Source organism: Dendrobium catenatum, unplaced genomic scaffold (assembly GCF_001605985.2).
Source record: "Dendrobium catenatum unplaced genomic scaffold, ASM160598v2 fragScaff_scaffold_974, whole genome shotgun sequence".
Lineage (NCBI taxonomy): Eukaryota > Viridiplantae > Streptophyta > Magnoliopsida > Asparagales > Orchidaceae > Dendrobium > Dendrobium catenatum.
In genome coordinates, this window is record NW_021319436.1 from 974,586 (window position 1) to 986,544 (window position 11,959).

Sequence of the window (11,959 nt, forward strand, 5' to 3'; positions counted from 1 at the left end):
GTAATTGGCGGGCCTGCTTAAATTGGGGAGCAATATCTTTGATATGAAAATTTTGAGAATAATTTGAAAATCATTAGATTGATTTTGATATTAGTGAAATATTAATCTTCATGTATTATTTAAAATTTTAAAAATATTTATTAGATTTTATGTTCATTTTAATATAAATTATATTAGGATGTTTCTCCTCTCTGGAAATTGAATAGCATGGTTTTGGCAAAGAAGTTTTTTCTTGGTTATTTGTATGAAATTTTTCTATAATTTTTTTTTTTTTTTGGTGAAAAAAGATTTGTACTTTTAAAATTTTATAAATAAAGATAATGAATTATCTTGTTTGCAAGAAAGGATGATTGATTGTAATAACCTGCTGATCCAGGCATTTCAATCAAAACCCCAAACTGGCTATACTCCTCATGAGACATAACCCTTCCCAATCATGCAAATCAGGAGATTTCACTCCTCGACTGATTCCCTTACTCACTGTCACCTCATGTACGGTTTAAGGCGAACGGGAATTTATAGTATCACACATACCTCCTAATTCTCATCTCTCTATCCCTTTATCTTCTACCTTGACCCTTTCGATGGAATCTTTGTCTCCTTCCTCTTCTGCTGATGACAATCATGAAAAAGTCTTTTTCTCTTATTTCTTCTACTTGAGTAGTGATTTTCGTCCCATCTTTTTTTGTCATATCTCCTCCCTTTCTTCTTGTTGTGTCTCAAGTCATATAGGTAATGGTTCTTTCCTTTCTAAGGTAAAGTTAGATTAGATTAATGCTGATTTTGTTTATTGTCTTGAATTATTGGTATAATTGGGTGAAAGGTTGCATTGGGAGAAAGTCTTTATTTAAGATTGATATTCAATTAGTTTAAGTTGTATGTTATCTTATATTTTAATTACACATTATAAAAACTTTATTAATTTAGATTTAAATTGTGAGGGATCTTCAAATTAATTATTCACCTGATGTGACTAGTTAGACCCTAAGGTAGTTTACATATTTGCAACAATTAAATTTAGTAATGGTGGGATAGCTAAGCTTGATTAGGATATATTTATTATAATTACATAATTAATTTTGATGCCTTTTATTGCATACTTATAGTTGGTTGGTTTCACTTTCCATAGGATCTTAATTTGATGAAATTGAGTGGACCATAATTGAATTTGAAATTCATACCACTCAATGTAATTAGTTATACTAATTTACTCTAAGATTGCTGAGGAGGATGCTCGACATCTTAGAACTATATTTAATATTTTTTTTGGGAGAATAAACTTTATCCAAATTTTCCAACTATAAATTTTGGCTTCAAGAAGTGGCATTTCTTAGATATGTTGATAGTGAAGCTAGAATTTATACAGGTCATAACAAGGTCTGAGCATAATGAATTAGCTGAGGCCTTACATATAATTTATGAAAGGTTTTTAAAGTATTGCTCCATCTTTAATTAGATTGACTTGAAAATCTAACAAGTTTATACAATTTGATGTTTTTGAGCAAAGCTTTTATAAACTTAAGAATTGCTTAGTCTCAGCTCCTATTCTGACTATCCCTTTTAGCATCGATGAATTTCAAATTTATTGTAATGCTTCAAATTAATATTAAGATTGTGTATTAATGCAACATAGTAGAGTGGTATCTTATGTTTCTAGATAGCTCAACGTGTATGAGAAGAGCTATCCCAAATATGACTTATAGTTTTTTTTTTTTTTGAAGAAATGCAAATTGCATTAAAAGAAGAAAAACCTAATACAACCTAGAAAATAAAAGCAAACCTTTTAAAACTAGCATAATGGATATGTGATCCACTAGATTCCATTTTAGATCCATTGGGGTGATGGGGATACCAAATATTAAAACAACCTAAAAGGTTGATTAGTATCCCAGCTTTCCCAAGGGATGGAAAATGAAACATAGTAAAAACTCTATATTTCATCATAATGGTTTTAAAAAGGTATAAGAAGCCTAAAAGCAGAACAATCAAAGGATAACTAGTTACAAGTAAACCAGCTATCCAAACATCAACCAGACCCCCATCGAACATAGGGTCCAACAATCTCCAACCAAGAGAAGTATTCGTTGTTATAGTTTCAACACAACCGACAATAGCCTCCAAGAATGAACCAATCAACGACGACAAAGCCATAACACTAACTCCCTCCTCACTAGTCCAAGAATCAGCCTCTCCACAAGCAAAATCATACCAACTGAAAATCGTCACCACACCCATCATACTGGCAAGAACAACCCCATTAAAATTCCAATAACTGGCCTCTTCATTTCCAAAGCCAACCAAATTGATAATCATCACCACTCTCATCACATTGACAAGAGAAAAACCAAAAAACTTCAAATTCTTCAAGTCTTTAATCAATAAGACTTGAACTTCAAAGACCAAAAAAGTAACCATCTTAATTCTAGATGGGATGAACTCCCATAAAAAACTAGCTCCAACACTTCTAAGATAATCCATACACCTTTCCATATACAAACCAATCAACATTAGAATAAAAGTTTCAATAACCCTGGCTTCACCAGAGCATTTTCTCAAAACATCTCTTGTGTAAGATCCAATCAAGGTCATAAAAAAGCTGCATAACCAGTGGTAAAACCAACTTTAACTCCAAGATTTTTTCAGAAAACTGGATTCCTCTCGCACAACAATTCTCCAAACTTAATCGGCCAAACCTGCATCTCATGCCTCATTTGAAGATTTCCAAACCTTAATTGAAAAGGGAACAATGTATACTTCATAACCAAATCTTGCAGACAAAATAGACCACGTCTATAATATAAAAAATTGCACCAAAGTATCTTGAATAACAGCCAAATCCACACCAAGAACCTCCCAGATTCAAACTTCAAACACAAAAAAATTATAGCTCCAAGCAGTAATTCAAGATTTTCATAAAATCCATACATTATCAAGCAGCAATTACCACAAAAAAACTCCAGTCTAATCTCAGCAGAACGTTCACGCCACAAGCAAGATTCTGCCAAACGATTCAAAGCCAAAATCGGCCCCCAAGCAGAAATTTCTTTTCGAAAAAAATTAAATCCACTGTTTAGGAAACAAAAATACTTCTAAAAAATCACATCCATATTTGTAGACTTACCCACTTCAATCAAGAATCTAACATCTAAGTAATAACCACAGACCTTAGCCAAATCAGACTGATGGAGAACTGCAGTCAGGCTTTGATTTGCCGAACTCATCTTCAAATCCATTGCCTCTCTACCAAAACTCCTATAAGGACCTCCGTCGTCCATACCAGACCGATGGAGAACCACCGACCGCCAAGGTTTCGCCCAAATCGCTAAGATCGCCTTTTCCATCGCCTTCGCTCAGCGGGGTTTCGCTCCAACCCGACAAACAATTTTTAAGGATGTTGAATTTATTATAATTGCTTATGATGACTTATATGACTTATAGTTAGTTACAGTAATTTTGTAGAGATATTACCTTTATGATGTTCATTGTGAATTTTCAGTGATTATAAGAGTTTAAGATATATTTTTTACTCAAAAGGAGTTGAATTTGAGACACATATGAAGGTTTGAGTTAATGAAGAACTATAGTTTGTAGATTCAGTGCCACCCAAGTAAGAGTAATAAAGTTGTAGATGCTTTAAGTAGGAAATCTTCATCTTATATAATATGGATAATCATGTAAGAATCATAGTCAGTACATAATATTGAGTGACTTTAGCTTGAGATAGTAACTTCATGAGGTAACTATATTATTTATCCAATAACTATTTAGCTAATAGTTATTGATCAAATTCATAAAGCTCAAATGGAAGACATTGGCCTGATGCAACTCAAAAAGTTAGTTTGAAATAGATTAAAACCCAATTTTACTATTGATCAACAAAGTGCATTAAAATTTTAAAAATAGACTATGTATTCCAGATCATGTCGATCTTTGATAGGATATACTTCAAGAAGCGCACATAACATCATATTTGATTCACCCATGAAGCACCAAAATGTATCAAGATCTCAAGAATTTTTTTGTCTGATATGCAGAATAAAGTTGCAGGATTTGTTGGCAAGTATTTGACTTATCATATGGTCAAGACTGAAAATCTAAAACCTGGTGTTATGTTGTAACCTTTTATTATTCCATAGTGAAAATGGGAGGAGTTTTCTTTGGACTTCATGTTTAGCTTGTATTGAACAAAATAAGGGCATGATATAATTTGGGTTATAGTTGATAGACTTACCAATATCTCTCACTTTCTTTTGATCAAGTAGAATTACTCAATTAAAAAGATAGTAAAAATCTACATGGATAATATTATTCAATTTCATGTGATTCCAATCATTATTGTGCCAAATATAGATGGAAGATTTACTTAGAGAATATGAAATAAAGTGCAAGATGATTTGAGTACGATAATAGATATCAACAATATATTGTATACATATATAGATGGTTAAAGAGAGCGCATTATGCATATATTAGAAGATTTGTCGAGATCTTGTATTCTTGACTTTGTGAATGGTTGGGAATAGTACATACCACTAATAGAGTTTATGTATAACAATAGCATTTAGGCTAACATTGGCATGGCACCATATAAGGATCTTTCTTAGTCAAAAGTGAGAATATTCTTTGTGTTAGTTTGAGATGGGTGAAAGGAAACTCCTATGACCTTAATTGGTTGATCAAGTTAACTGAGATAATTCAATCGATACAATAACAACTTTGTTAAGTTCAATAACATTATAACATATATTTTCACCCTAAGCATGGTGAGGTTGAATTTGAGGGTGGAGATCACGTATTTCTTAAGATTTCACCCATGCATAGGGTTACAAGATTTGGCAAGAGTAGAAAGCTTCAGCCTCATTTCATTGGGCCTTATGACAAGTTCGAGAGATTTAACATTGATAGACTTTCTTATAAATTGATTCTTTCTCCAAGCCTTATAGTAGTGTATAATATTTGTCATATTTTCTTTTTATGGCATTACATACATAATGATTTTTATATCTTTTAGTTTGAAGCATTATTGAGTCAAGAAGATATGAGTTATGAAAAGATGTTAGAGCATATCTTGGAATGTGAGATTCAATTATTTCATTATGGAGCAAGTCTATTTGTTAGTGTTTTAGAAAAACTATCAGAGAAAAAAGTAAAATGGGTGGTTAAAAAAGTGATGATCGCTAAGTACTCACACATATTATAAAAGTAAGATATGAATTTGAGGTCCAAATTATTTTAAAGGGAATAATATATAATAACCTGAACCTAAACTTGTCCAAGCATCTAAAATAAACCCCTACTCTGACTGCCCTCCTCATTTGACAGAACCATTCCTCAATGGTGTAGATCACATGATTTAACTCCTAGCATGATTTATCATGCGTTTGAATTATTCTAGATCTTTATAAATTGAGGTTATGTTTAGCAACCACTTCTATTTTAAATATTCAAGCTCATCTAACCAGAGTTTAACATTTTGTTCTGAGGTGGTTTTATAGTTTAGTGTGATGCGTAAAGAAGGTAGTTGTAGTTTTAAAGGGAGAACATCCTTTACTCTAAAGACTGAATCAAAGTTAATTATTTTGGTTATTCTAAATGATGGATCATTATCAGATATTACTCAACGAGGAAATTCATATATGTATATATATATATATAAGTTAATACATTATGTGATTTAACCTTAATCAATGGTACAACTTTTGCCCATTTTGAGAAGTAATCTATTATTGCTTGAATAAACTTATGGAATCTAACAGATTATGATTCAATTGGGCCGTTGATGTTTGTACCCTAGCTTTCAAATGGACATGATGCTATTATTGGATGTAGGATATTTGGCGGTTCTTTTAAAAATACACTATATACCTAACCTTGATGGCATTGACATGCAACATTCATATGATTATCTATCATTGAAGGCTAATAGTATCCCATTTAATCATCATCTTTATTTTCGAACTAGACTAGTGAGCACCACATAATATAGCGTGCACTTCTTCTATAATTTTTTAGCTTTCAATTCACTAAGACAACACAACCAAATCTGATTAAAAGATCATAGATATATGATACCATTGACTATGATATAAGAAAAGAATATTCTTTAATATGGTATGCGATAGATTATCATGGAAGAGCTTGCATTCTCCTTTAATACTTTAAAGATACCTACAACCTAGTTGATAACAAGTTACATATCGCCAAAGATCTTTATTTCTTAAATCTCATTTTAGATTGTTAACTCTAACTCAATTATTAGTGCCTCATACTCAGCCTCATTATTCATATGGTTGACTAGTGGTAAGAGTAGCATAGAAGGCTTTTATCATATAAATTCTAACTTTTCTAGTCAATTATCTCCTGATCCTTCTCTTTGAAAAGAAGCAACACCATCAAAAGAAAACATCCAGATAGAGCTTTCTTTTACTTCTAAATTCATGATCTGCTCGTCTAGTAGTTTGTCAATTATTGGATAATCGTCTGGAACTAGATATGCTGCTAAGAAATCCTCCAGATCTTGTCCCTTCACAACACTCAATAGAATGAATGTAATGTCAAACTATAGCAGAATCATCAACCATTGGGCAAATCTTTCTACTAATGTTAGATGAGTCATCAGATATTACAACAAGTTTACTATAGATATTAAATTTATTTTATGAGACCACATGTAGTGCCTTAATTTTTGAGCTACAAAGATCAAGGTCAAATAATGTTTCTCAATTAAAAGGTAAATTATTTTGGTTGGAAGAAACTCTCTACTCAGGTAATAAAGCACATAATGTTTCCCTTCATCATTAATTTGAGCTAATAAGGTGTTAAGAGATTCACTTAAAACTAGTGTATATAGGATTAATGGTTTCTCCTAGATGGGACCGGCCATTACTATAGGATTCATCAGGTATTATTTGATGTTATCAAAAGCCTTCTAATATTAATTAAACCACTGGAAAAAAAAACATCTTTCTTATATAAAGTTGTAAATGGATGACAACTTTCAGACAACTTTGATTTAAATTTTCAAAGTTATACCAATTTACCATGCATGGAAAGATCTAAATTGAGTGAGACTTTTAGGTGGTGCAATTTCTAGAACTATTTTAATTTTAGTTGGATTGATTTCTATTTTGTGGTATCATACCACAAAACCTAGAAACTTTCTGGAAGTGATGCTAAAGGCACATTTCATTGGGCAAAAATATATAACAGTAGACCCATATCAGTATTCTGAGTGCTGTATATTTTTCATTTTTAGGATCCATTTTATTTGACTATAATTGAATGAACTATCCCTAAAAAATAATATTACATACAAAGAAATAATATCTATCATGAGTTTCAGTATAAGAAGTGAAAACTCATCTTTAGGATAGACTTTATTTATATCTTTGAAATCAAGATAGACATGGATTTGACCGCTTTGCTTCTTTACTTAAATAATGCTAGCTAACCAAGTTGAATATTTCTCTTCCCTAATAAAACCAACTTCTATTAGCTTCTTGAATTAAACACTTGTTATTCTATTTCAAGTAACATGCATCAAGATGCTTATTTTACTTGAATCATACTGGGTTGTATCTCTAGTTTATGTACTATAATATTTGGAGATAATCCATGCATTTATTCATAACACTAGGCAAAATAGTTTTAAACTCCAAGAGAAACTTAATTGTTTTACTCACCTCATCCTCATTCATTAAGAAACTTATGAAGATCATATAAGGGTTTTCTTTATTGCCCTAGTTTATATATTTTAAGTCATAAATTGTATATTTAATATCCTCTTCAAGCTTAAAAGGTACATCCCTAACTTAAGAGTCATCAAGATAATCTAAATTCTCTAAAGAAAGTTTATTAAAAGATTTAAAATTCATTATAAAGAGACTATTGGACTCTAAATTATTTGATATAACTAAGCAATACTCATCATCGTCAAATGGACACAAAGTATACATGCCAACGCCTACTCTTGATTTAGATTTATTATATTTTGTACTCCATATATTTTCAAATTATTAAGCTTCACCTCTAGTCCTAGCTGACGGTGTGAAACCTTGATTAGCAAAGTTGTTTACCTAATTGCAGTACCAATAAAAAGGAACTTCTATTATCTCATCCAAAAATGGATCATCAATAATTACATCAGTATTTACACTTTTACTTGTGGAAGGTATAAAAATATTGGCTTTATAATCTGGATTCAAAGTAGGAGAGACCTTAACTTCCAACCTAGCTATATCATTTTAAGATAATAGGGTTAGAGTTACTCTATATACATAGGTCATTAATATTTCAAAGTTAGACTTTTATGGATTATCTTTTTCAATAATTTTGTCTCAATCCTCATCATTATCTGCTTTTATAAAAATTTTAAACTTTGGTTATTCAACAATATTCATGTATTCTACAACATGTTTACTTTCTAAAAAAAAATGATTCATCCTCCAAACTTGATTCCAGATTAATATTTATTACAAGCATCTTTATTGACATTTTATTTTCTTTATTTTGACTTTTCTCATTTTGCTATCCTCGACCTCTCCCTCTAGCCCGTTGAGCTATTCTACCACCTCTTTGTACAGGAGTAGCAGGACACTAATGGACATTGTGCTTAAGATCAGAATACTTTTCTTTTTCTTTTTCTTATTTTTCTTTTAGTTTTTCAATTTCTATTTTTTTTTTCTTTTTCATTACCCAATTTAAAATTTATGGAGAATAATATCTACTTTTTTGGCAGATAATATATAACATCATTATATTCCTACTTCATGAATTAAGAATGGCAACAAAACTAACTTGATATAGTGTTGAACACCCTCTCGAGAGTGTCTAATACACTGATGTAGAGAGGAAGAAACCTTTCTATATTTGTGAAGCCTGGGCTTACCCAAAAGAGAATTAAAAGAATCCTTTGAATCTATAATGTAGAATTTGGCTTTGGTTATAAGGTCATGTATTTCTAGGAGTATGGTTCTAGAACAGAAAGCCCTCTCGTATTTTTTATTGAATCCTCGTAATATAATTTTATCAAAATTGAGTTTCCAAGTATCCATATTTAGTTAGGTAAGAGTTTTAAGAGCTATTATATTAAATGATGCACTTGGATAATTAAGGATATAAAATACTTGAAGTGGTCCACATTTACAGAGGCGATTATGATCAGTGGTTCTTAATAACAACTCTTTATCTAAAAACATTACACCTTGAACCTCTTTAAAGTATAAAGCGTCTTCAAATTAAGTTGAGGCAAATGAAGCCATACAAATCTCTAGGTTCATTAAAGCTTTAATTAAAGCCTCTTTCATTTCTTTTGATAAAACCAAAGCATTATAAATACTTAGTTTTGCAAGTAATTTTTTAAAATGAGTTAAAACATTATACTCTACTTTAGCAATTTTTGAAATAGCTAGATCTTGATATTGTACTAATTGAGGTTGCATTGAAGTTTTAGGTTTATCAACAACTTGTTTTCTTTTATCAACTGCAGATGCTCAGGATGACAAAACTTTACTACAATGAAGATTTACTTGGACTACATCTTTAGGAGAAAAGGCTACAAGATTATCTATTTCTTGATCACTATTTACCTTTATATTTTTATCTGGTGAACCATCAAAATTAGACATCTCAATTTCTATAATGATTAGATTACCATGAATGTCAAGGCCATGGAAATCACCACCAGAGAAATATAAAGGGAATATTTCAATGCATTTAAATTTATTTCAGATTCTTGAGAATTATTTTCTACTGAACTTATTGAATTCTTTGCATATTGATCAACATATATAGATGGGATATCTGAAAGTTCATTAGGGATGTTAGGCCCTATTGAACTAGTCCCAAAGCTAATTAATAAAAAGGTGAATCTATATTTTAAAACAAACACAATCCAAAACCAATATTCACCATAAACAAAGTGCGGAAGAAAAATAAATGCGGAAGTGATAATAATAAAAGAACACACCGGATTTATAGTGGTTCGGTCAAACCTTGACCTACGTCCACTCCTTGGAGGCACCCTCCAAGTATTGCACTAAAATCGTGACTCTGCATGATGGAATCTTCTTAGGCACTTTAATAGGATAACATAATTGTATAAAGTCTTTCATTTTATTTAAGTGTTTTATTTATTTAAATTTTAAAAACTCTATTAATTAATTGCTTCAAAGTTTGAAACTCTATATCAAAAGGTCCTAGGCTCATAATTATAATGTATTTGATTCTACTTAAGCGATTAAATTATGTGCATAGAGTCCTTTGAGTTTTATTTAGTATTTTATTGATCATTATTTTAAAGAATGTGTTAATCAAAAACTCCAAATTGATTGGAGTGTTCAATCAACATATCCTAGGCCTACCAATTTAATGTATTTGTGCCCTACAAATGTATGTGCTAACCACCCTCTCTCTTTCTTGAACATGTTCTAGTAAGAGAAACTTTAGGATGGTGGGGAATGACTATCGGTCACCTCCTTGCTCTAAATGGGGGGAGGGGAGGAGCGAAGTTGATGGTGAAATTGAATATTGTGATCAGAAGTTAGAATTGGAGGTGAGAAGAAGATAAAAGATTTGAGATCTATCAAAATAGTCCATATATTTCAAAAATTGAAACCTCAATTGGTCATTCATTAAAAAATAATGAAATCCACTTTATGTGGACAAGAATCCATCTTCAGATTTGATGGATTTGTGTAATGATGGCTCAATTTCTGAAATTTATTAGCCTTGATAACGTTGAAGATTTTAATTAAATTAATGGGGATGTTGGACAAGTTTTTCTTAATAAAGGCTATTCAAAATAATAGGGGAAAATTAAATAGAGCTTTAGTCTGTAGACTGTTTTGAAGAAGACTTCCTTATGCTTATCTCAAAGCTAAATTGATATAAGTATGGAGTTAAACTTGTTATATCAAGATTGAGTCCTGATTGTTTTGTGTCTTTTTTCTAATGAAGATTTGTGATGCAGTACTTAGAAGAGGTCCATGGTTCATATTTGGATGCATTATTGGAATGGACTGATGGACGCCGTTGTTCACTCCAAATTCATTGAATGGTTTAGTGTCGCAGTTTGGATTTGGCTGTCTCAATTACCTCTTTTTATTTAGATTTAAATGAGAATTTAACTTTTGCAGGGCACAATGGAGAAAAATGATTGTTGTAGTCAATCTCATAGTGGGATAAAGGCTTGTTGTTGTATTGTGTATTGCTGCTCGGGTTGGACAACCTTTATGGGTGGATGCTTAAGCAGGAAAATGGGGTCAAAGTTGCTCGTATTTGCGTTTGAGTAGACCTTTCCAAAAAAAAACTTGTACCAGGAGTTTGTCTTCAATGTTTTCATGGCCAAATTTTTCAACAAATGGAATATAAAGGAATTTCACATCTATGCATTAGGTTTCGTTTGGGACGACTTACTTATTATTTTTTAAAGTAGCTTTTTAGTACAAAAATTAAAATTTTTGTATAAAAAACTACTTTAGAAATCAATAAAAAAACTAAAGTTATAATTCTTGCTCCAACAAAAGATGAAATCAATCATAATCCAAACAAGGAAACAAAAAAATTCAAACATACACAAATAATTTATACTAATGTTTCCACTGATTCAAAGCCCCAAGTATTTTATGCTAAAGTTTCTACTAATTCAAAGATTAAATATAGGGAAAATTCATTACATCAGCAACAATTTGGTGCATCAACTAGTTCAGATCCAAATGTAGAATGAAAGTATGAGAATTTTAGGAGGTTATTTAACAGTTACCATTTCTCTAATTACTGGCGCCTCCACCACCCCATTTGGATGAAGGTGATAATTATTGATACTCAATTTCATAATGAGAATCGCACTTTTGTGATAAAAGAATGGAAGACACAATAGTTAAAGTTATATTGGACAATCACTAGAGTTGGAGCAAGTCTACATCAGTTTCTTTCCAAGATATGTTATTGGCCAATGTTT